The 24,251-nt window shown below is 37.8% G+C and overlaps 1 protein-coding gene and 1 non-coding gene across 5 annotated transcripts in view; one reads left to right on the top strand and one right to left on the bottom strand.

Annotated features, from left to right (window-relative positions):
* The window catches only part of CDK19 (cyclin dependent kinase 19), a 182,709-nt gene that overhangs the window by 144,492 nt on the left and 13,966 nt on the right, over positions 1–24,251 (bottom strand). The window contains exon 1 of one of the 4 annotated variants that reach the window (XM_067011656.1): positions 3,127–3,182. The exons of the other annotated variants lie outside the window; for them this stretch is intronic. The gene's annotated coding sequence lies outside the window, so the exon portion shown is untranslated. Of the gene's footprint in view, positions 1–3,126; positions 3,183–24,251 lie in introns of those variants that run through there. 4 annotated transcript variants of the gene reach the window in all.
* TRNAR-CCG (transfer RNA arginine (anticodon CCG)) lies at positions 1,861–1,934 on the top strand. The gene has a single exon. It is a non-coding gene; the product is annotated as a tRNA-Arg (tRNA).

A 24,251-nucleotide genomic window follows, 5' to 3' on the forward strand; every position in this document is an offset into this window, starting at 1 on the left:
CTATACAAGGAAAACTATAAAACTGAAGAATCAAAAAATATCTAAATAAAGGCAGAGATATTCCATGTACATGACTAAGAAAACCTAATATTGTCAAGATGTAAATTCTTCTCAATTTGATCTATAGATTCAACATAATCCCAATCAAAATCCCAGCCAGTTATTTTGTGGACACTGACAAACTGACACTCAAGTTGATATGGTATAATCACATTGGAAGACAGTTTGGCAGTTTCTTACAAAAGTAAACATACTGTTACCATACGATCCAGCAATTGCACTCCTTGATATTTACCAAAATGAACTGAAAACTTCAGTCCCCACAAAAATCTGCACACAAATGTTTATAGCAACTTTATTCATAACTGCCAAAACTTAGAGGCAGCCAAGATATCTTTCAGTAGGTGAATGAATAGATTAACTGTGGTATATCCAGATGGTGCGATGTAATTCAACACTAAAAAGAAATGAGCTATCAAGCCATGAAAAGGCATGGAGGAAGCTTAATGCTTATTACTAAGTGAAAAAAGCTAAACTGAAAAGGTTACATACTGTATGATTACAACTATGACATTCTGGAAAGGGAAAACTATATAGACAAAAAAAGATCTGTGCTTGCCAGGGGCTCAAAGGAAGAGAGGCAGGGATAAATGGATGGAGCACAGGTGAGACAGGAGGGAAGGGAGCAGGGCAGAACCATTAAAAGAGTGACACAGCTGTTGAGGATATGACAAATACTGGTTAGGACCAACTAGGCCCAAGATGGAGGAAGATTCTACTTCCAGTAGATCTTGAGCCTCATTATACGCTCATTGTAATACACCCACAGGTGTCATGACAGTTCCAAGGCTGACCCTAAAAGGCCAAAAAGTGGGCAGTGGCCCAATTCCTGGAAATCCCCGCCCCTTCTCCAAGATAGTTAGACTATTCTTCCCACTTGTTAGCCTATGAAATTACCCAGCCCATAAAAACTAACCACCCCACAGCACGGGGCCACTCTCACCTTTGGAGACATCTGCATTGTGCCTATGGAACGTGTACCTGTCTAAATAAACTTGCTTTCACTTTACTATGGCTTGCTCTTGAATTTTGCCCTGCGTGAAGCCAAGAACCCTCACTTGGCTGCCCGTCCCAGGAACTCGCCCAAGACCTGTGACATGACCAACCTCTTGTGTCCCATTCTCCTGCAACAGGGGGTATGTTTAGAGCAGTAAAATTATTCTGTATGATACTGTTAATGGTGGATACGTGTGATTATGCATTTGTCAAACCCACAGAATATACAACACAAAGAGTGACCCTTAAGGTAAACTACAGATGTAGTTAATAACAATGAATAATAATGGCTCATCAATTGTAGCAAACATACCACTAAAGCAAGATGTTAATCATAGGGAGATGGGGGTGGGGAGGATGGGGTTGAGGCAGTAAAAGGGTATATAGGAACTCTGTACTTTCCACTTAATTTTTCTGTAAACCTAAAGCTGCTCTAGGGACTTCCCTGATGGCGCAGTGGTTAAGAATCCTCCTGCCAATGCAGGGGACATGGGTTCAAGCCCTGGTCTGGGAAGATCCCACATGCCGCGGAGCAACTAAGCCCGTGAGCCACAACTACTGAAGCCCGCGTGCCTAGAGCCTGTGCTCTGCAACGAGAATCAACCACAATGAGAAGCCTGCACACCTCAACGAAGAGTAGGCCCCGCTCGCCCCAACTAGAGAAAGCCCACGCGCGGCAACAAAGACCCAACGCAGCCAAAATAAATAAATTAATTACAGAAAGAAAGAAAGAAATTACCTCCAATCTATTGTTGGTAAATAGAAAATATCCAACTAGCCAGTGAAAAGACAAAAAGAGGGACTTCCCTGGCGGTCCAGTGGTTAAGACTCCGTGCTTCCGATGCAGGGGGGCGCAGGTTCGATCCCTGCTTGGGGAACTAAGATCCCATATGCTGCGTAGTGTAGCCCAAAACGTTTTTAAAAAGGGAGAAAGGAGAAAGGGCGTAGGAGGTAAAATTGCAGCTAACTCAATAAAAAGCCTGAAACTCCTCTACTTAAGAAAAGCAGCTTCTCTGAATAAAAGGAAAGTGAAAGAAATAGTGAAACTGGGTTGATTGTAAAATGGAGTGATCCTGTGAGTAGAAACTTAATAAACATATAATCCCCTAGCTTCGCATAAGGTGTATATCCTTAATATACAGTATAATATGCAGCCACTTGATATCAATACAAATACAATTTCCAGAAGACATAAGAAAACCATTCCTCTAATTCCCATTCAGAATCTATCTGAAAACAAGCCACGTTATTAACTTTAAGAATACAACACTGTTAGCTGCTATAGGTCTTAAAAAAAAAAAAAAACCCTACTCAAGTATCATCTGAAGAAAGTTCATGAATGGTTTCATAAATTCAAAGAAAGTAATATCTGTGATATCTGGCACCTAAATAGCAAAATATTTGTATTTTTTTTTAAATCAAAGAAGTATTACCCAGGAAAGTTATGTCATATTATTTTCTGAAAAAAACTCATTAAGAAAGTCTCTATAAAAACATATTTTACAAATGTGTGGGATCTGTTTGTTTCTCTACTGAAACAAGAACTAACTTGAGAGAAGAGCATATTAACAAGTTCTGAAGAGAGAGGTAATTAGCATATTGGAAACTCAGATTTTTGGCACATGGGTCTATCCTCCAGTCATGAGTCATGGACTAGGCTGCCTATTTATTGCGAAGCAATCTTTCAGTAAAAGGAGCAGCAAGGAAGAATACAACATGAAAAATGACTTGGATAACTTCCGAGGAAGAAATCATAGTGAAATTAGGTCCGAGAAAGTTAGATAGCATATACTATATACATTATGCTAATGCTCTTTTCCTTTTACTCTTACTATTTAGTTAACAGCAGAGAAACTGAAATTTAGTCCTTAGTTCTATTTAAAGTTTTCTATTTTTTATGGATTTTAGTAATACTGAATAAAATTATTCAAGTATTAGCTTGGCTTTACGTTTTGTGAAATGCACCATTATAAATTATTTTGTGGTAACATTTGTGAAAACCTCTCACCTGTCACATACCCACCCCAGCACACACACACAATGACACCAGAAGGCAACACTCTGCTTTACCTTCTGCTGAAAAGTCTGCTACCTCCAACGCTTGAGGTCCATACACGAAGCCCTCCTGGAATCTATGAACACAGCAGAGGCAAAAGGCAGAGAAGTTTATGTAGATTTAAAGTTACACTGCCCAAAACATAAAATGCCAAACGCCTATCACAAGTCTACATATCTGCCAAGGATATCAGATTTGGGATTTGACAATGAGTAAATCAACAATATACTGATATCATTCAGAGTTCATTATACATTATGCAGTTAATTACATGAAATAAACAAAAGTTGAGCCTTAACTAATTTATATTCTCACCAATATAGGTGATTTACACTATCAAAAATGCTAATAACAATTAAATTTTTTAAATCATGTGAGAGCCAATACATATATAAGGAATATATAAGAAATTAAGCAGAAAAATATAATTCACATAATTAAGTGTGATACACTCTACAGCTCAAGGTACATTCTTTCTTAGGACCGGAGACTGCTGGGAATATAGGAGAAAAACAATTAGAAACAGACATACATAGCAGAAACGGAAAAGTAGAACTGTAAAGATATTCTAGGGGCGCTTCCCTGGTGGCGCAGTGGTTTAGAATCCGCCTGCCGATGCAGGGGACACAGGTTCGTGCCCCAGTCCGGGAAGATCCCACATGCCGCGGAGCGGCTGGGCCCGTGAGCCATGGCCGCTGAGCCTGCGCGTCCGGAGCCTGTGCTCCGCAACGGGAGAGGCCACAACAGTGAGAGGCCCGCGTATCGCAAAAAAATTAAAAAATAAAAAATAAAGAAGTCCCAAAAGGACAAATCCTGATGATTCTTCTTATATGAGGTACCAGAGTCGTCAAATTCATAGAGATAACAAGTAGGATGATGGTTGCCAGGGGCTGGGAGAAGGGGAAAAATGGAAGTTATTCTTTAATAGGTACAGGTTTTCAGTTTTACAAAAAGGATTTTATGAATAGATGGTGGTAATGGTGGCACAAAAACATTAATGTATTCGATGTCACTGAACTGTACACTTAAAAATGATTAAAATGGTAAATTTTATTTTGTGTACATGTTGTCACAATTCTTTAAAAAAGTAATAGGTGTTAAGTGTATAACATACAAAAAGGTATGTATAAAAAAAGATAAAGAAAATTATGTTATTTCATCTTCCAAAAAAACTACTGTAAACCCTTTTTAAAAAATTTATTTTATTTATTTATTTTTGGCTGCGTTGGGTCTTCGTTGCTGTACACGGGCTTTCTCTAGTTGTGGTGAGCAGGGGCTACTCTTTGTTGCAGTGCGCAGGCTTCTCATTGCAGTGGCTTCTCTTGATGCAGAGCACGAGCTCTGGGCTCGTGGGCTCTAAAGCGCAGGCTCAGTAGTTGTGGTGCTAGGGCTTAGTTGCTCCGCGGCATGTGGAATCTTCCCAGACCAGGGCTCGAACCTGTGTCCCCTGCATTGGCAGGAGGATTCTTAACCACTGCACCACCAGGGAAGCCCTATAAATCCCTTTTTAATGTATATCGTTACATGGTTGAAAAAAGTATACTATATACTTTTTTTAAAATATACTATATACTTTTTTAAAAAATAATTACTATCAATGCTATGTTTACCAACGTCAATCCTCCTTAGTACTGAAATATTTAATTTTACTAAACGTTTAATTGGAAAAAAAAATTTTTTAACTCAAAAGTTAAAATAATTAAAGCATTAATTTTGCGCCAAGAACTTAAAGAGTATAATATCAAAATAATAGTTTAAATTCTCTAGGTTTCCCAGCAGAACAGCTTCTCTACTCAGAGTTACCAAAGAGTTACATTCTTGTATTTTAAGACTTTCAATCAAATCTCTTTTGTAAGAGATTACACATGTATTATTACTACTTAGGCTATATTGGTCTCCCTACATCCATTCTCAATCCCCTATGCAGCAGACATACTGGCGGCCTACATATACCCATTCTCCCTTTCTTGCTTAGTAACAGACCCTAGTTTTACTCTGGGCAGCATGCACCCACGTAAGAGTGTACACTTCCTAGCCTTCCTTGCTGCTAGGCCTGGTGAATGAGCTAGAAGTGGAAGTCATTGAATGGGACTTCCAGGAAAGCTACTGAAAGGCGATGATTTAGCTGGGCGTCTGTCTGCAACTTGGACATGATGAATGGCACTCCAGCAGTCATTTTGGACCATGAGGTAACAGAATTTATGCCAAAGGACAGTGAGGCAGACAGAAGAAACTCAGGTCCTTGATGAACTCAGATCCTAGAGTCACCATACAAAGCTTCAGTGTGAGAAATATACCTCTATCTTGTTGAGACCACTTGTTTTGTATCTAGGTAAACCAGAATCTAATTAAATAACTCACTTTTATGCTGCTATCAGTGATCTTTCTAAAATGTAAATCATAATTATCAAAATCCTTATCTTGCCACATAGGCCCTTCCATGACTTCTTTGGCCTCTGCTTATTTCTGCAGCCTTACCTTAGCCTTAAGCTCCAGCCATAAAGAATCACATGTAGGATGGTGACTGCAGTTAATAATACTGTATTGCATGTTTGAAAGTTGCTAAGGGAATAGATCTTAAAAGTTCTCATCACAAGAAAAAAGAATTTTGTAACTACGTATGGTGACATACTAAAAAGAAATAGGGAGAGAATATGTATTCTGCACCCAGGATATGGTGTACTATCTATGCCATTAGGTCAATTTTATTAACTGTGTTACCTAAATTGTCAAAATCCCAAAGATTCAATGTTGTATCATCTACTATGAAACGTATATTTAAACTTTTACTCTGGAAAAAAAAGAAAAGAAGAAATTCAAATATGATTCATTTCAAATCACAAAAATTCTGATATTAAGGAATATATTAGAAGATATCAGGATTCTAAGCCAGTTGACAATACTTAATTTCCTTAACTATAAAATATCATTTCTCTTCCCAAACAAACCAAGTATCCTGAGTGGATAAATAACTTTTTTTTTTTCTTTCAGTACAACTTTTGAGGTCTTGAGGAGAAAAAGGCAACAGAGAACATTTTCTCTCTTGCAAGACATCCTTACAACAAATATTCATTGAGTATCATTTATGTGCCAAGCATTGTACTAGGCAGTTAAATACAGAATAATGAGCTCTTTGAAAAAGCCCCAAGGTACTAAGAGCATATTTATCCTCATCTACGTGAGATGAGAAAGCTTAGAGGAGATGGCATTCAAATTTTTTTAAACGGAAAATGAAACTTAAGAAAAAGAGAGATTTAATTTTCCATTTTTTATGAGCTCCATTTGTTTTTAGGTAAAACAGGAGGAGCCAGTGTCTTTTTAGTGCCCACTATGTAGCCCTGTACCAGGTTCTTTACACAGGTTCTTTACATTTAATTATCTCAATTAAGCCTCATAAAATTTCTGTGAGATACTTCTTAACCTCATTTTAAAGACTAAGAAGTATAATACATAATTTATTAAACAGCTAGGATCTGAGCTCAGAAATATCTGCCTCTAACAACTGATACTCATTACACATTAGCTCTTAAAGTTTTAGATATAAACAAAATATAGGGGCCAAGAGAAAGTTATCAATAAATAACTCACCAATTAACTTAGCTTCCATATGCTTCATCACTAACTACAACAGTTTAGCTGGGTATAAGGAAGCCACTTTTTAAATGATGAGGAAAAAACTGACTTTAAAGAGCACAACTGATAGAATCAAAATTCAAACTTCCTGAAGTAAGCTTTAAAGCATAAATAAAAACCAACAGCAAAACTTCAGCATAAATCTTTCTAATTACAATAGTCTTTCATTCCCTCCAGTATTAAGTAGGAGAATACATTGCAGGAGATAACGTCTCTCCTAAATTCTATGTATGTTTTACAATCCCAATCAATGACACTGAAAGAAAGCCTATTTCTCACCACATAATACTGATATTTAGAATAATACCTCAGATGAGTAACTACATCCATTAAAAGTTTAGTAAAAATACTAATAATAATAGAGTCCAAACAAGAAAATAACTCTAGGGAAAAATTAATTTAAAGCTATGACTGTTGTGATTCAACAATCCTTACCCAGATCTTCTCAAGCCTCAAAAAAGATGTATTATTACGACAGTGCATGTATCCAGGCAACTCTTTATAAGAGGTTCAGGAAAGGATATAACCTAAAGCTAAATAAGAAGTCCCCCGAAATGGTGGCACAAGACATTTTAGATAGAATAAAGTGTCCCAACAGTGAGGATGGTTCAATGCAATGGTGAATAACCAAAAAAGCTTTAAATTTTCTCCTATGGGTATATTTTTAAATTCAGAAAATTTTATCTATATGAAAGTTCATGTTTAATCCTATCTGAAAACAAAAGAGGTTGGCATCAGCAACCTAAGCCTTTCTCACCCAAGAATAAATGCCTTAGCTCCATAACCCCCAGCCATTAACCAACCAATCATCTTTTAGTCACCTGGTTACTGAGGATCCTTCACTGGGTCCCAGAACTCAGAGTCCACACCAATAATGCCTTGTTATGCATATTTTTACACAACATAGAACAGAGGTTTCACACTGCGAATTTTACAGCCCTGTTCCCCAAGGTGAGAAACACAGCAGAACCTGGTGAAAGTTAAGATCCTACTCAGAGACCCAAATAACCCTTAATTCAGAGTCAAAGAACCTCTGCCAACAACTTGCCCAAGTGCCTCTCCCACCGCACTCTGATCCCAATTCCTCAGAATAAAAATTTAAAGATTCCAACAGGAAATTTGTGAAATATAAAAACTAATGCTGGGGGCTTCCCTGGTGGCGCAGTGCTTGAGAATCCGCCTGCCAATGCAGGGGACACGGGTTCATGCCCCGGTCTGGGAAGATCCCACATGCCACAGAGCAGCTAAGCCCGTGAGCCACAACTACTGAGCCCACGTGCCACAACTACTGAGCCTGTGCTCTAGAGCCCGTGAGCCACAACTACTGAGCCCACGTGCCACAACTACTGAGCCTGTGCTCTAGAGCCTGTGAGCCACAACTACTGAGCCTGCGTGCCACAACTACTGAAGCCCGCGCACCTAGAGCCCGTGCTCTGCAACAAGAGAAGCCACTGCAATGAGAAGCCCACACACCACAACAAAGAGCAGCCCCTGCTTGCCACGAGAGAAAGCCCGCATGCAGCAACAAAGACCCAATGCAGCCAAAAATAAAATTAATTAATTATGTTTTTAAAACCACTAATGCTACAGTTACACACCAAAACAGAAGCAACTTCTCAAAAGAACCTTCTATCCTCAACTAATTCAAGGGAGAAACACAATTAGTAAGAGAAAAGGACATGATATAACAGCTCTTACCTGTCAAAACAGAACTGAATTTTTACTTTTATACTCCCTAAATAAACCTGGAAATACAGGAAGAAAATAAGAACAAAGGATACACTTTCCACTCTGTAATTATGCAGTTGGTAAAAGTGCTATTTTTCCTTTTATGCCACCTCACTGACCCCACCATTTGGACCCAGGTTCTGGGCAACCCACTCAGCTACCTTCCTGGCCTTTTTCAGAGCTGCGGGAACGGGCTCTTCACCCCACTCATCCCCTAAATATCTTTTGACCTTCCTCCCAGCTTTGCCCCTTTTCTTTCTTTTTAAAAAATTTTCAATTTATATTGGACTATAATTTATTTACAATGTTGTGTTAGTTTCAGGTGTACAGCAAAGTAATTCAGTTATACATATACATATATCTATTCTTTTTCAAATTCTTTTCCCATTTACGTTATTACAGAATATTGACCTGAGTTCCCTGTGCTATACAGGAGGTCCTTGTTGGTTATCTAATTTAAATATAGTAGTGTGTATATGTCAATCCCAAACTCCCAATTTATCCCCCCCCCACCTTTCCCCTTTGGTAACCATATATTTGTTTTCTAAGTCTGTGAGTCTGTTTCTGTTTTGCAAATAAGTTCATTTGTATCATTTTTTAGATTCCATATATAGGCGATATCACAAGGTATTTGTCTTTCTCTGACTCACTTCACTTAGTATGATAATCTCCAGGTCCATCCATGTTGCTACAAATGTAGCTTTGCCCCTTTTCTACCCCCACAGCTGCCACTAAGAAACAGGTCCTCCTCATTTCTCACCTGGACCTCCCTAACAGCCTCCTGCTCCTCTCTCCTTCCTTCTGGTCCCCTCCACCATCCACACTGCTGCAAAACTGATCATGAAATTCCACTCTGTGAGGTTACACACCCAACTGTTAGCAGTAGTTATCTCTAGTGAATGCCTACATTTCTGGTGTTACCTGTTTGCACTTTATAACAAGCATGTGTCCCTTTTACAATCAGAAAAGAATGTTTACTATTTCCATTTTGGGGAACTATTAGAATCTATTCCATTTGAACTCTATTACCCCATTTCATCAGGTTAAAGGTCAAATTCTTTAGCCAGGCACACAATGATCATGCTCTGCCTTTCTCAGACATATTTCTAACCTCCATCCCCAGTACTTACTTTAGGCATCCTGAATTACCTGTTGTGTTTCTTGATATCCTAATTTTATTTTTTTAACATCTTTATTGGAATATAATAGCTTTACAATGGTGTGTCAATTTCTGCTGTATAACAAAGTGAATCAGCTATATGTATACATATAGCCCCATATCCCCTCCCTCTTGCATCTCCCTCCCACCCTCCCTATCCCACCCCTCTAGGTGGTCACAAAGCACCAAGCTGATTTCCCTGTGCTATGCAGCTGCTTCCCACTAGCTATTTTACATTTGGTAGTGTATATATGTCCATGCCATTCTCTCACTTCATCCTAGCTTACCCTTCCCCTTCCCATGTCCTCAAGTTCATTCTCTACATCTGCATCTTTATTCCTGTCCTGTCCCTAGGTTCTTCAGAACCATTTTTTTTTTTAGATTCTATATATATGTTAGCATACGGTATTTGTTTTTCTCTTTCTGACTTACTTCACTCTGTATGACAGACTCTAGGTCCATCCACCTCATTACAAATAACTGAATTTCACTTCTTTTATGGCTGAGTAATATTCCATTGTATATATGTGCCACATCTTCTTTATCCATTCATCTGTTGATGGACACTTAGGTTGCTTCCATGTCCTGGCTATTGTAAATAGAGCTGCAATGAACATTTTGGTACATGATTCTTTGAATTATGGTTTTCTCAGGGTATATGCCCAGTAGTGGGATTGTTAGGTCGTATGGAAGTTCTATTTGTAGTTTTTTAAGGAACCTCCATATTGTTCTCCATAGTGGCTGTATCAATTTACACTCCCACCAGCAGTGCAAGCGGGTTCCCTTTTCTCCACACCCTCTCCAGCATTTATTGTTTCTAGATTTTTTGATGATGGCCATTCTGACCAGTGTGAGATGATATCTCATTATTGTTTTGATTTGCATTTCTCTAATGATTAATGATGTTGAGCATTCCTTCATGTGTTTGTTGGCAATCTGTATATATTCTTTGGAGAAATGTCTATTTAGGTCTTCTGCCCATTTTTGGATTGGGTTGTTTGTCTTTTTGATATTGAGCTGCATGAGCTGCTTGTAAATTTTGGAGATTAATCCTTTGTCAGTTGCTTCATTTGCAAATATTTTCTCCCATTCTGAGGGTTGTCTTTGGTCTTGTTTATGGTATCCTTTGCTGTGCAAAAGCTTTTAAGTTTCATTAGGTCCCATTTGTTTATTTTTGGTTTTATTTCCATTTCTCTAGGAGGTGGGTCAAAAAGGATCTTGCTGTGATTTATGTCATAGAGTGTTCTGCCCATGTTTTCCTCTAAGAGTTTTATAGTGTCTGGACTTACATTTAGGTCTTTAATCCATTTTGAGTTTATTTTTGTGTATGGTGTTAGGGAGTGTTCTAATTTCATTCTTTTTACATGTAGCTGTCCAGTTTTCCCAGCACCACTTACTGAAGAGGCTGTCTTTTCTCCATTGTATATTCTTGCCTCCTTTATCAAAGATAAGGTGACCATATGTGTGTGGGTTTATCTCTGGGCTATCGATATCCTTATTTTATACATTTTGCTTCCTCTGTGTAGAACACAGAAATGTTACAATAATCTTGAATCTGTTCCTAATAATCAACCTGCCTCCCACTAATAGCTATGTCATTAATCTAAGAAAAAATAGACTTATCTCATCTTGCAGCACATTATTTCTAACTGTAGCCCACAGTACCACAGTTGTACCAACATACTAAATTCTTTCCTTCTAACCAGGGAGGAACTGGTGTTTTCAAAAGGATAAATTAAGAAGGCACTCTGCATCCATATCCAAAGAGATGATATGGGAAGAGGCACAATGCAGAGTGCTCAATTTGGGTAGGGGATTGAAGAGTAGAGAAAAATAGGGCAAGTACCCTGGATAAATTTGCAGCACAACTTTTCACAGAGTGGAACAGGTTTATCTGAAGTGTTAAAAATTTTCATCAAGTAAAAGTATAATAAAGTTAAATTGGAAAATACTACAAATATTTATATTACTTTCCCTCCTTCTTTTAGCATGAAAACTCAAAAGTTGGCCACTTTTTCAAAGCACATCATTGGTTTCACCTTCCTTCAGTTTCTTCTACTACGTAAACAAGTACAAACAACCATATGGAAATTACAGAAACGATATGTAACTTAATGAAATCTCTTCTTCTGATTATAAATTACACATAATTTGCTCTTTCAAACCACATTAAATACAGAAACAAAACCAAGATCTTTAAAACTACAAACCAAACACATGAAAACAAGTCAAAACATTCCTTTCATTTGATTGTGTAACTGGGTAAAATAAAACCAGCAAATTGCATTGCCCAATACAGATTTCTACCTAAAGAAATAAATCAAGAAAAAGATAGGGCTTCCCTGGTGGCACAGTGGTTAAGAATCCACCTGCCAATGCAGGGGACACAGGTTTGAGCCCTGGTCTGGGAATATCTCCCATGCCGCGGAGCAACTAAGCCCGTGCGCCACAACTACTAAGCCTGCGCTCTAGAGCCCGTGAGCCACAACTACTGAGCCCGTGTGCCACAGCTACTGAAGCCCACACACCTACAGCCCATGCTCTGCAACAAGAAGCCACTGCAATGAGAAGCCCACGTACCACAACAAAGAGTAGCCCCTGCTCGCCACAAGTAGAGAAAGCCCGCACATAGCAACGAAGACCCAGTCCCGCCAAACATAAATAAATAAATAAATGTATAAAGAAAAAAGAAAAAGACAGGGAAAGAGGGATGGGGACAAGGTCAGTTCAATAGGTTACAATGGCTGAGGAGCAAATCTAAGGATTTTCATACTTTTTGTGCTGTATTATATAATCTTCATTCTATTAAAAGAACAAAATTACAATGTTCTTACCTGTAATAATAGTATTATGGTTATGCAGGAGAATGTGTTTTTTTTTTTTTTTTTTTTTTTTACAGTATGCGGGCCTCTCACTGTTGTGGCCTCTCCCGTTGCGGAGCGCAGGCTCAGCGGCCGTGGCTCACGGGCCCAGCCGCTCCGCGGCATGTGGGATCCTCCCAGACCGGGGCATGAACCCGCGTCCCCTGCATCGGCAGGCGGACTCTCACCCACTGCGCCACCAGGGAAGCCCAGAATGTGTTTATTTTTAGGAGAGGCATGCTGAAATATTAAAGGCTATAGTGCCATGATGATTGCAACTTAGTTTCAAGTGGCTCAGAAAATATATATACGTATGTACAAACATATTTACAGACAAAGCAAATATAGCAATCTGTTAACTATTTAATCTGGACCTGAGGATGGCAAACTACACCCCAAGCCAAATCCAGCTGAGCCTGTTTTTGTAAATAAACTTTTACTAGAACACTGCCATGCCCTTTCATTAACCTGTTGTCTACAGCTGCTTTCTCTCTACAACACCAGAATTAATAGTTGTAACAGAGACCATATGGCCTCCAAAGCCTAAAGTATTTACTGACCCTTTACATAAGTACAGAAAATATCTAGCCCCTTACGGAAGAAATTGCTAACTCCTATGTAGACAGTGGATATATAGGTGATCATAGAACCAAGTCTTTAAGCTTTTCTTTATGTTTGAATTTTTTTTACAATAAAAAGTTGGAAATACATACACTTTTATATACAAATCTTTTGATTTCTTCAGAATACAGAAAATACAGAAACAGATCATTGAAAAAGAGACCTTGGACACAATCATAATACTGATATGATACTAAAAAGAGTTATGCAGTTGTTAGTGCAAAAGGAACAACTTTCTAAGACAGCAATTTGGTGATATCTAATTTTAAACACTCCTACCCTATACCTATCCTACAAAAATACACAAATGTGGGGGCTTCCCCGGTGGCGCAGTGGTTGAGAGTCCGCCTGCCGATGAAGTGGACACGGGTTTGTGCCCCAGTCCCGGAGGATCCCACATGCCGCGGAGCGGCTAGGCCCGTGAGCCATGGCCACTGAGCCTGCGAGTCCGGAGACTGTGCTCCGCGGTGGGAGAGGCCACAACAGTGAGAGGCCCACGTACCGCCAAAAAAAATACACAAGTGTGAAAAGATTAGTAGCAGTGCTTGTTATCTGTCAGACCCTTCACATGTCATGCAATCCTCACAACAACCCTATGAGGTAAGTAAGGACCACTATTCTCCCCATTTTGCATATGAGGAAACTAAGCCATAAAGTTAATTTGCCCAAGTCACACAGCTAATGGTATCACTGGGATTATGAATTCAGATAAAACTTCAAAGCTCAATCGTAATCACCATACAGCACTGCCTGTTGAAAAAAAGGACAAAGGAAGTAAATGCAAAATAACCAAAAGATGAATACATAGAACCAATACACAATGAAGACATTCAACCTCCCTGGTAATATAATAATAATATAAATGAAAGCAAAATATCATCTGCCTGTCAGCTTAGATAAGCAGAAAAAAGCTAATGTGGGTAAGAGTAAGGAGAAAGAAGCAGCACCATGCCCTTTTGATAGACGTGTAAGTAAAGTCAACCTACTTAAGAAAAGAGTGTGGCAATATGTTCCTAAATTCTAAATGGGCATACCCTGTGATCCAACAATTCTGCTTCTAAGAATTTATTCTAAAGGGATAATCAGACAAGTGGGCAAACATAATAAGCATTATTTGCTACAGTAAAACAAAAATAAAAACCCAGAAACAATATAAATGTTTATTAATAATAGAAAAATACAGACAGTGAATACCATAAAGCAGTTCAAAATGATTATATAAATCTGTTACTAACAGAAAGATACCAATATATAACACTTAGATATTTAAAAAGAACAGATTAAAACCACATATCGGGCTTTCCTGGTGGTGCAGTGGTTGCAAGTCCGCCTGCCGATGCAGGGGACGCGGGTTCGTGCCCCATTCTGGGAAGATCCCACATGCCGCGGAGCGGCTGGGCCCGTGAGCCATGGCCACTGAGCCTGCGCGTCCAGAGCCTGTGCTCCGCAGTGGGAGAGGCCACAACAGTGAGAGGCCCGCGTACCGCAAAGAAAAAAAAAAAAAAAAAAAAAAAACCACATATGGAGGATGATCCTACTTCTGTAATTTTTTTTTTAAGGTGAGTATGTTTGTATACAGACCACAAATGGATGAAAAGATGTCAGGAAGGAAATGCACCAAAATATTAAGTAATTATCTCTAGATGGTGGGATTTTGAGTGTTTCTTACTTCCTCCCTTATTTCTTTCCTTATTATCTAATTACTTTTGCAGATTGTATAACTTTTATAATTATTTTTTAAAAACAGTCAATTTTAAATATTTGCTTTTTACAGCTCAATAATTACTATTTCCTTATTTATAACATTCAGTGTGTATTTAATTAAGGAGTTCAGAACAATTTAAGGACTTAATGACACTCTAGAAATAAAGAGGTACTAAAGAGCCAATGATCACCAAAATTTCATGTTAAAAAATTAATATTAATAGAATTAACACATATATTTTTGATAGTATAAAAGCATCATCTCCTTTATTCCTCACAACTCATTCCCCATTTTTACATACTTCTCTTTTCAAACCTTAATCCTTTCCAGTTCTTCCCAAGGTATTAAAAAAACTTTTTACACACGTTTAGAATTTATCTTGCCCAAACACCTCCAGATCTCTGAGTTTATTATTTCTTTCACCTCTACACTATGTATTTACCCCTCATCCTACTAAACTAAAAATCACTTCTCTGTCTGGCTCACTCTTCATCCTTCAAAACTCGGCTCTCATAGGCTTTCCCTGCTCTTGGAAGCTTTCCCACACAAATCACCCACACAGTCCTGGGTCAATTGAGTGTCCCACCTGGTTACCCCCACAGCATCCTGTGCACACCTGTAAAACAGAATTTATAGCCCTGTATTGTAATCTATTTCATTCTCTCACTAGATTGTAAGAAAAGGAACTGTCTTCTACCCTTACACTCCTAATTCCTGCATAGGGTTATTCAGTAGGAGTCAAATAAATGAGTGAATGATATTGCTTGTTATCTTTTTTCACTGTATATTTTTAATTTAGCCCAATATACTATAAATCCTTAAAGGATGGAACTTTGTCACATGTCCCTTTGCTTTAAAAAAATTTTTTTAATTGGAAAAAACAAAAACACTATCAGACCTAAATATAAGACCTAAAACTACAAAATTCATAGAAGAAAACAAAAAAGTAAATCTTTGCAACCTTAGATCAAGCAGCAGTTTCCTGGTACAAGCAACAAAAGAAAAAAAGACATAAATTGGACGTCATCAAAATTAAAACCTTTTGTGCTTCAAAGGACACCATCAAGAAAGTAAAAAGGCAATCCACAAAATGAGAGAAAATATTTGCAAATCATAAATCAGATAAGGGCCTAGCATCCAGAATATATAAAGAACTCTTACAACTCAACAATAACAAAGAATAAAAAGACAGCCCAATTTAAAAAATGGGAAAGGGATTTGAACAGACATTTCTCCAAAGACTATACACAAATGGCCAAAAAGCACATGAAAAGATGCTCAATATCATTAGTTATCAGGGAAATACAAATCAAAACCACAATGAGATACCATTTCATACTCACTAGGATGGATAAAATAGAAAAGACAGAAAATACCAAATGCTAACAAAGGAAATGGAACCCTCACACATTGCATTTGGGAATGTAAGATGGTGCAACGGCTTTGCAAAAAAGTCTGGTAGTTCCTCAAAAGGTTAAATATAGAGTTAAGATACAACCTTAGGTTCCACTCTTAGCAATTCCACTCTTAGGTACAGACCCAACAATTTAAAACATATGGTCAAACAAAAACTTCTACATAAATGTTCACAGCAGCATTATTTACAAATAGCCAAAAAGTGGAAGCAACCCAAATAACCATCAACTGATGAATGCATAAACAAAATATGGTACATCCACAGAATGGGATGATCTTCGGCCACTTACAAGAATGAGGTACTCATACATTCTACAACATGAATGAACTTTGAAAACATTATGCTAAGTGAAAGAAGTCAGAAATAAATCACATATAGTATGATTTCAATTATATGAAATGTCCAGATTAGACAAATCCATAGAGACAGAAGTAGATTAGTGGTTGCCAGGAGCTAGGAGAATGGGGAAATAGGGTATATTGCTAATGGGTAAAGGGCTTCTTTTGGGGGTGATGAAATGTTCTAAAATTAGATACTGATAATGATTACACAACTCTGTGAATATACTAAACCACTAGGTTGTCAAAAAATAAATTAAAAGCCTCTGCTATGATGGACCTAAATAAATATTTTACTGATGAAAAATACAGTAACTTATCAATCAATCAATCAATCAATCAGTATCTTAGAAAGTTTATGGAAAAGTGCACCCTGACAACGGACAATAAGTAATTTGCCTTCATCAATCTCTTCATTAATCATCATGGATGCTACACAGGCAAACAGTTCTCATTACATTTATATTAGACATCTTGTTATGGATAAGAATGTTGGGGTAGGAATTAGAAAAGGACACCAATATATTAGAAACTGAAACATACTATGTGATCTTAAGGGGGGTATTTAGTGTTTCTGGACTTCTTTTAAGGCAAACGATTTAAAAAGATATAAGATTCCATGATTTTTTTTTTTTTTTTGACTGTGCAACATGTGGGATCTTAGTTCCCCGACCAGGGATTGAACCTGCACCCCGTGCACTGGAAGCACGGAGTCTTAACTGCAATCACTACCTTTAAGTACATCTGGAAAGAGATTTTTAAGTTTTTAATTAAATTATATTCTTAAAACACCAACTTTATGCAGATCAATATAGTAATACTAGGCAATACTAGGAAACACCAGTTCACTTTGAAGTTCCTAATCATAATCTCCACTTTAAAGTCAAATATTGTTGAGCACAGTTTGATTTATGTACTCTCTCCTCTTTTCACTTTATATTTTTCATTTTAGAAATTCCCCTCTCTCAGGGACTTCCTTGGTGGCGCAGTGGTTAAGAATCCACCTGCCAATGCAGGGGACACGGGTTCATGCCCCGGTCCGGGAAGATCCCACATGCCACAGAGCAACTAAGCCCGTGTGCCACAACTCCTGAGCCTACGCACCACAACTACCGAAGCCTGCAGGCCTAGAGCCTGTGCTCTGCAACAAATAGAAGCCACCGCAATGAGAAGTCTGCACACTGCAACGAAGAGTAGCCCCTGCTCCCACAACTCGAGAAAGCCCATGCATAGCAACAAAGACCCAATGCAGCCAAAAATAAATTAATTTTTTTTAAAAAAGAAATTCCCTCTCTCAGAAAAACAAAGTTTTAACTAAATATCTGTTGATCATGGTGCTACTTGTAATAATAAAAAGTTACAACCTAAGCATCAATCAACAGAGTAAACTGGTTAAACAAACAATGGCCCATCTATATGGAGAAAGTCATTACAAACGTAGAACAGTGACTTTCTGAGGAAAGAAGGTCAGAAAACAGACTTTTAACCCAAACCCTCAAGACTAACTGCATATGATTGATGGTATTATTGTTGGAAGGTTTGTATATGGGAATGGTATAGATTTTCTTGAAAAGAAAACCACTGCTGAAAAAGAACATTTCATGAATTGAGACAATATCCATTATATATTGTTAAATAGAAAACACAAGTTACCAAAAATCATGTAGAATATGATCACATTCTTGAGAAAATAAAAGCATATATTTACTCAGAAAAACATGTATAAAAATATATAGTACACCATTCATAGTGTTCATCTATGAATTATTTGAATCCTTTTGCTTATCTTTATTTTTTCCCAGCTTTGAGAATTACATAAATTTAAGGTGTACAATGTGATGATTTATGTGTATATACTGCTGATTATCACAATAGGGTGGTTAACACATCCATCATCTCACAGTTAACAATTTGTGTGTGTACTTATCTTTGTTTAATTTTTCTTAAACATGTTCTATTTATAAGAAGAAAATTTTAATTAAAAATAAATAAGTCTCTCCTCTTTCATTTATTTTCTTTATTTTGAAGGCTTAAAGTAAAATAGCCCATCATGGAATCCATTTTTCTTTCCTAATATAATAAAGTTTCTTATAACAATTAATTGTAGATGGGGAAAAAAAAATTCAATCTTCCTGCTGAACCTAATAAGGTTAATCCTCATTTTCAAAACTACAAAGTGACTATAATTTTTACTCAATACCTACCCTTTTTATTTGCTAATTTAAGCCTCGGAAAATTTACTGTGGAAACCCCCTTATATTTTTGGAGAAAAAATAAACCAATTCTTTCGTGGGAACTTTTATACTCCTCATAGCAACCACATGAGATGGTAATTTATCATCATATAAATTTTATAGGTGGAGAAACTAAGATTCAGATATACTTTACCAAAATACCACAGCTAGAGAGTATTAGCCCAGATTTGAAATAAGAGTTTCCAGTTCCAAGGTTTTCTTATACCACAATTGTATCTTTATATCTTTAACTGAGAATCAGAAGTAAAAATCCCTCTCTGAGAAAGGAAAATTCAAGTGGTTCTTTAAGAAGGAATAAACTTTATTTAAATCATTTGAACCCAAAAGCACTTCGTTTATTTAAAGGCCTTTGTGACTGGAAAATGTCTTTCTGATAAAGGCACTGAATTTACAACCTCAATAAACTGGACCAAAAAGCTTAGTCAATTGGTGTAGATAGAGCAAGGGTCATATGTAAAATTTAATGTGTCTAACTCCTGTTCTCTTACAAGCACCAAATTTCTCTGTTGTGTTTTCCTTTCATTTGTACAAAACAGATAAGGACCCCCATATTGCAATATGGCTTTATTTAAAAGCCCATCTTGGGGCTTCCCTGGTGATGCAGTGGTTGAGAGTCCGCCTGCCGATGCGGGGGATACGGGTTCGTGCCCCGGTCCGGGAAGATCCCACATGCCGCCGCGGAGCGGCTGGGCCCGTGAGCCATGGCTGCGGAGCCTGTGCTCCGCAACGGGAGAGGCCACAACAGTGAGAGGCCCGCGTACCACAAAAAAAAATAAAAATAAAAAAAATAAAAGCCCATCTTTACCCATCTAAATTTTACACCTTTATATTTATATGGACTTAAAGGTCTACAAAATTTGTATTGGTTAATTATGTAAAGTCTTTACATAGTGTGAGACAGTGATACTTCATTAACTGTATTTATCATTAAGCACTTTGGTAATAACTAAGTTTTGTAAAAAAATAAGACAAAAGGCCCAAAATAGTCACTTATGCTAAGCCCCACACTAACAAACCGAGACTTAATTACAATTTTGCACCCCCCAACCCAGAAATGGAATGTTAAAATGAGTCAATCAGGAATCACTTGATCAGCACTAGTTAGGTAATCTGCCTGAGAGACCCCTGCCAGCCCCTAAAGGAAAGTGACCTTGCCATAACCAATCTGCTTATTTGCCTAGTATAATGCCCTTGTTCCTGCTGCCTTCTGCTTATAAAAGTCTTTCATTTGTACAGCTCCTTAGAGCTCCTTTCTGTTAAGATTGAATGCTGCCCAATTCATGAATCACTGAATAAATCCAATAAGATTTTTTAAATATACTCAATTGAATTTTGTTTTTAAACAAGTTTGGTGGCAGTGATGAGATCCAAAGGAGACTTCTGATGACTTCATGGATGAGAAACAGGATTTGGTACTGTGAACCCTTTGAGTTCTGTGTCTTTCCAAGAGCCATCGGTAAGCTCCTCTTGGTTCTGAGCTCTTTTCTCTTTGTGTTGAGCTCCCAATCTAACTGGCTTCCCAGTCCAAGGCTTAGAGGGTCAGCTTGAGCTGCCAGACAGTTCCACCTGGAACCCGAGTCCCTAGCCCTTGGTTAGTCCACAGTGCCCATTTGTTGGGATCTACTTGTTCAGTCCAAAATTCTACTTTAGGAACTACCAACAGTTTCACTTAGGAACATCTAAGGCCTTCTCTTGGCAAGTCCACAATACCAACTCTTTGGTTACTGCTGCTGGTGTCCACAGTTCCATTTCCTTGGTTACTGTTGGTTTCTGTTACCATGCACATGAGGTAAAGGAATAACAGATCTACGGTGAATGGGAATCTCAGAAGCCAAAGCGACAACACTGCTGGGTACAGGTCAGGTACTTAAAAGTTGTTAGAGTACTCACTGCTCTAAGACACCCATGCTAGAATAAGTTGGTCATAGAACAGGTTAGATTAACACTAGGTCACCCACCAACCTCAAGAGAATTTCTGTGCAACAAGATACACTGTAAAACATCACAAAATCCCCAACCAAGCAGCACATCCCTCTTAGGTATGAATTTGCTCCGAGAGACCCAAAGTGTAGGTAAAGAAATAGGATCCTCAAGTTTCAAAGGATTGAGCACATCACCTTCTGATATAACTGCTTATTTTAATTCTAATAACTATGGTCCTGGAAGCTGTTGATATCTACAAAAATGGAAAAATCTTACTAAGACAACCTAGAATTATAATGGTCATTAAGGGGAACATTCCAACTAAACAAGATCAATCATTTAAAAAGTGCAGTTGAAAGCAAGGACTCCAAAGCAAACAAACAGAATGGGATACCTATTTTAATTAACATGCAGAAGCTTCCCAAAGGCTTCAAGATACTAAAACAGCTTCATTGAGGGGACTTCCCTGGTGGTCCACTGGCTAAGACTCCACGCTCCCAATGCAGGAAGCCCCGGGTTCAATCCGTGGTCAGGGAACTAGATCCCACATGCCACAACTAAGGAGCTTGCAGGCCACAACTAAAAGATCCCATATGCCGCAACTAAAGATCCTGCAGGCCACAACTAAGACCCAATGCAGCCAAATAAATACATAAATGAATATTGTAAAATAGCTTCATTGAAAGACTTATAGTAAAATGCTAATGAAAAATTAAAGACACAAGAAGTACCTAAAACAAGACTACAAGACTTACGTGACTCCTACTACTCCCCTCTATCCTACTCCTACTACTCACCTCTATCCTACTTTACTTGAGCACTCATTCTACTAATCCTCTGTCTGAATCATCTTTCCACTCTGAAGAGACTACAAGACTATAAACAGAAGTCTCCCAATTAGTGGCCTTACAGACACCCCCATATTTACCCTCAAAGTGGGCCCCCGGGCTTCCCTGGTGGCACAGTGGTTGAGAGTCCACCTGCCAATGAAGGGGACACGGGTTCGTGCCCCGGTCCGGGAAGATCCCACATGCTGCGGAGCAGCTAGGCCCGTGAGCCATGGCCGCTGAGCCTGCGCGTCCGGAGCCTGTGCTCCGCAACGGGAGAGGCCACAACAGTGAGAGGCCTGCATACCACTAAAAAAAAAAAAAAAAAAAAAAAAAAAAAAAAAAAAAAAAGGTGGGCCCCCCATGTGGGCCTCTCTCAGGGTTGACAAGATTCTGGGGGATTTTCTGGTTATTCCCTTAAACATCCAATGGGGAACTAAAAGTAAAATTAATGGAAAATCTTGTCAAATTCTGGTAGATACCAAAGGTACACTCTCTACTTTAACCCCCACTCTGAAGTCTGCAGATGGGATCCTGGGAAAATCGTCAGAACCTGGCAAAGGATGAGAATCTTACCAGAGTCAGCTCTCCTGAATATATGCTTGTAGTGCCAGAGAGAGAAAGGTAAAATTTCATGTTGTCCCTTCCTTTCCAAATCCACACCCACTGGTTATTAATCCGTTCTCTCCTAGAGACACCTATTGCCTTCTTGTGTGTCTCTTTTTTTGTCCTGAGAATTGTCTAAGTCTTTCTTTCTTCCTTCTGGGTATCTTTGAGAGTGACTCAGGCTCTTGAAAAGGTAGTATATTTTGCACCCTCTTTGGAGATGCCTCTTGAGTCCAAGGGGTTGTCCAACACTGCCAGGAATATTTACTGTTAGTCCCAATTGAAACCTGATAAGATATTTGAAAGGATTTTTTTAAAGTAGCTCTGTGGTCAGAAGTTGGCCAAATTGTAAGCTGATATTCAAAGCCTGACAGGAACTTTCCTTTAGGCCTTCTCCCCTAAGCTGAAATGAAAGGAAACTATGTCCCCAGAGTGGGGAAAACTACTCCAAAGGCAAACAGGTCTAGATCTAGAACACAGGAATCTTTTGATTTCTATCTTAGTTGAAGATCTTCTCCCTGACATAAAGAAGCAAATTGAAAATAATGCAGTCAGATGGGAAGGTCAGCCCTTTGAAGTCATTTTGGCTGCAACTCAATTCTTCAAGGAATTAAAAATAACTGTCCTCGTCTTATAAAATGCAGCTCTAGAAGAAATTCAAAACCTACCTATCCTTTTTAACCAATCCCAAAACCTCCTCTATTCATCTCAAAAGGTTTATAGGTATTATTAACATTCTGGCCTTAGGAAACAAAAGTCCTTCTAGGAGGAACTTTCATTCTTTCTCTGTGCCTTCAAGATATAAATGTTCTTAAAAAAAAAAAAAAAAAAGATATAAATGTTCTGCCTGGTCTTCTCTAGAAACTGAAGGCCCTGTCTTTGAAATGTGAACTTCAGGGAGGTAGTTCTTATCAGAAGGAAAGAAAAAAAGGGGGTGAAATGTTATCTGGAAACTAGGCGAATGAAAAATCCTAAGTGTCTTTTCCACAAATATTAGTGAAAAGTTTAAGCATCTGAGCAGGTAACCTTAACTTATTCCATCTGCCAGAAACACAATTTGGACCCAACTGTTCTTTTATAATCTACTGATTTTTGCATTATCATACCTATCTCATAGCTAAAATGTTGGAACAGAAGCTACAAGATCTGTTTGCAGTCTGAATGTTTATGAATGTCCACACGTGTATGTTATAGATGGGTGATATTTTCCTACCTTCGGATGATATTGCTAAAATTAATTTGTAAAAAGCTCTATTTAATTGGCTTAAAAACAAACAAGTGCTATGTAAATCAAGTATGCGTTCAGAAATTTAAAAACCCACGTTTTTCAAGTTCATGTGATCTAGAATAAATCTTTAGTAAATAAAAGCCAGTGTAAGTTTGTTGGTTTAATTAAAACAGGCAAGTCCTTAGAGTTACCAACATTAAATATAAAACTTACTCTACAAAGGTGTACCAAAAGTCAAGCTCATGTTATCTGCTACAGAATTTGTCAGCAAGAAAGGTAACTTAAGATGATAGTTAGCTGTTAATGTCTCATGAAATTCTCATGAGTAATCTAAACTTAATTGTTAAGAACAAGTGACATAAATAGATGTAAGTTTGTAAATAAACTTCAACAATAATTGTGCTTTATGGTGTATGTACTTAAAAATAGTTTCCAAAATCTTTTCAGTAACTAACACATTGTAAAGCAACTATACTTCAATAAAACTTAATAAAAATAAATAAATAAATAAAAATCTCTTTGGTTACTTGAAATCTTTAAGATATACTGAGAAAGTTAAATGATGGATATTCACAGAATATCTAGACCATTTCCAAATAAGATAAAATACTAAAACATTAGTTACTGAACATAGGTTTACCAAATTTGGGCTTCCTTTCACAGAGGAACTAAAAATATTTGGGTCTTTTATTAAAAATGTTTTGTGTCACATTGTATAATTTAATATGAGGAGGAATATGCTTAAGAAATTATGAAATGTATTCATAAATTTGCCAGTAACAGTTCACAATTGTTTACTTCTTAATTTTCACTGGAAATCTGGTTTTTAAGGATTAAA

The sequence above is a fragment of the Kogia breviceps genome, chromosome 13 (assembly GCF_026419965.1).
Source record: "Kogia breviceps isolate mKogBre1 chromosome 13, mKogBre1 haplotype 1, whole genome shotgun sequence".
NCBI lineage: Eukaryota > Metazoa > Chordata > Mammalia > Artiodactyla > Physeteridae > Kogia > Kogia breviceps.